Genomic DNA, 2500 nt, shown 5'->3' with positions numbered 1-2500 from the left:
TCAAAATATTCTCCAGTCACTGTAAATTCCGCATCCGTTTCAGTACGTCCTGTGATAAATATGCAAATAGTAGCGTCTGTAACTCATTCTTTTTGCCTGTTGTAAAGCATGAAAGCACCACGTATACAGCGCAGTTTAAAGAGGTCGTACGTAGGTGGACCGCGACGAAGCGTGAAGTAAAATCCCTAACATAATGTACAGTAATTCAGTTTTTATTTCCACCTCTCTCACTGTGAATGCCTTTGTGAGTGATAAATGTACCGTTAATTTTTCATAACCCTGAGCGATACATTTTTTTTTCTTACTCTTCTGCAGAATTAATTAAGCAAAAAGCCAATGTAAGGATGTGGTTTTATATATGTATTTTTGTTTGTGTGTTTGTATATACATATACATACACATATGTATATATGTTGAATAATTATGATTGGATAATGATTGAATAATTAGTTTCTCACACTTTAGGGTTTAAAAGAAAGCTCAATAGCATTTGAATGGCATATATGAAATCAACGACGCGTCACCTTTGATTGTTTGGAAATATTTAACAGAAAATAATATATGACACTCTAAGTGTTGTATAACATTTGACAAGCTTCACCAATATTTACTATTCGATTCTGGTATATTTTGCCCGAATTTCTATCACACACAAACACAGACATTGACACACGCACACACACACACACACACACACACACACACACACACACACACACACACACACACACACACACACATACACACACACACACATACACACACATAAACATATATATATAAATATATATAAATATTGTAATTAAATAATGTGATGAATAATGATGGCAATGATGCAGTACAATGTTATGTTATGTAAGGAAATAAAAATGCTATTTGCACGCAACACCTGTTCCTTCTCCTTTTCCTTCCACACTCTCTTTATTCCTTTCTGTCAGCTTTTCCTATTCTTCGTGCACCCTTGAGTCCCGTGCACATCAAACGTATTGGAAAAAGTGATCCAGGTGTTTTTAACTTTAATATTCAGGGAAGATGTAGGGCCGTCACTCTCGCTGAAGGTTCTTCGTTTTCTCTCCCTTCCTTCCCGTTTTCTCTACCCGCTTTCCTTGTGCGAAATCCCGTTTTCTTTACCTGCCTTCCATGTGTGAAACCCCTTTTTTTCTTTACCTGCCTTCCATGTGTGAAAATCCGTTTTTTCCCGGTTTTCTTTACTGCCGTCCACGTGTGATGAAAGCCCGTTCCGTTTTCTTTACATGCCTTTTGCCCTTAATGCATTTTGTGTAAATCACGATTTTTTTTTTTTTTTCTTTCAAATCTTGTGTAGGGATCCGAGTTAGTCCTTTTTTTGTATATTGTTATTATTATTTTGGTGCTGCTGCTGCTGCTGATAATGGTGATGGTGATGATAGTGATGATGATGATTAACATTATCATGATATTCATATGTTCATGATTGTTGTCATAATAGTTATAATACTAGTACTAGTAATAGTTGTTGTTAAAGTCGTAGAAATAATGCTAGCGATAATATGGATGTTAATGATAATGATACTGAGGCTCATGATAATAACATATGATTACTATAATTAATATTTATGATTATAATAATGATAGTGATAGTAATAGTAACAGTGATAATGATATTGGTGATAACTATGATGTAAATCAAGTTATTCAATAGTTCATCCAATTATTTTACCACCTTTTTATATCCATACATAAATGCAGATTGTCTTTACGCGTGTAATCATTACTTATATTGTGACCGAAACGGGAGATGGTCTTAGAGCGGGTAATGAAAGGGTCTTGGTTTCTTGTTTTTTTTGTTTTTTTTTGTTTTTTAGTCCTTTATTTACCACCCTGGCTAACTGCACAGGCGTGGGCAAGCTGTGGTACATTTAATGCATGGTCATAACATTACATAGTGTTACATTTGAATTTTAGCCTATAACATTGCTATGAGTACTTTATCAGTTTAGGGAAATGAACAATTGCACAGTCCTTTATCCACTCATCTGCCACGCTGGCATATAGCTTGGGCGTGGGAAAGCATTAATACATTTCATATTCGGTTATGTGATACTACATTCCAAATTTAGGATACAACATAAGTATATCTTTTAAGACATCAGATGATATGAAGTAGTTACATAGTTCTCGGTACCTCATGCTAGGTGGCCTGAAAGGCTGTATCACATGGCACTCTGAGATATAATGTACAAGTGTTCGCTTATATTCTTCATTACACAGTTTACACTTAGTTTCTTCGACATTACAAACTGTACTGACCTGCCAATACAATCTATATCCAAGCCTGATTCTTGCAGTCACAACATCACACTGTCTTGTTCTTGTTTTATATAAACCATAGATGAAGGAATCTTGCCTTAACCGGTCATAGTGCTTTATGCTACAGCTTTCAGGGCGTTGAGAATTAATCAACTCATTCAAGTCCTCTCTGAAGGAAGCTTTAATGATGTAGAAAATCCTAGAAAGAGGT

The sequence above is a fragment of the Penaeus chinensis genome, chromosome 34, assembly GCF_019202785.1.
Source record: "Penaeus chinensis breed Huanghai No. 1 chromosome 34, ASM1920278v2, whole genome shotgun sequence".
In the NCBI taxonomy this organism is placed as follows: domain Eukaryota; kingdom Metazoa; phylum Arthropoda; class Malacostraca; order Decapoda; family Penaeidae; genus Penaeus; species Penaeus chinensis.
Note: the sequence above shows the minus strand (reverse complement) of the source record.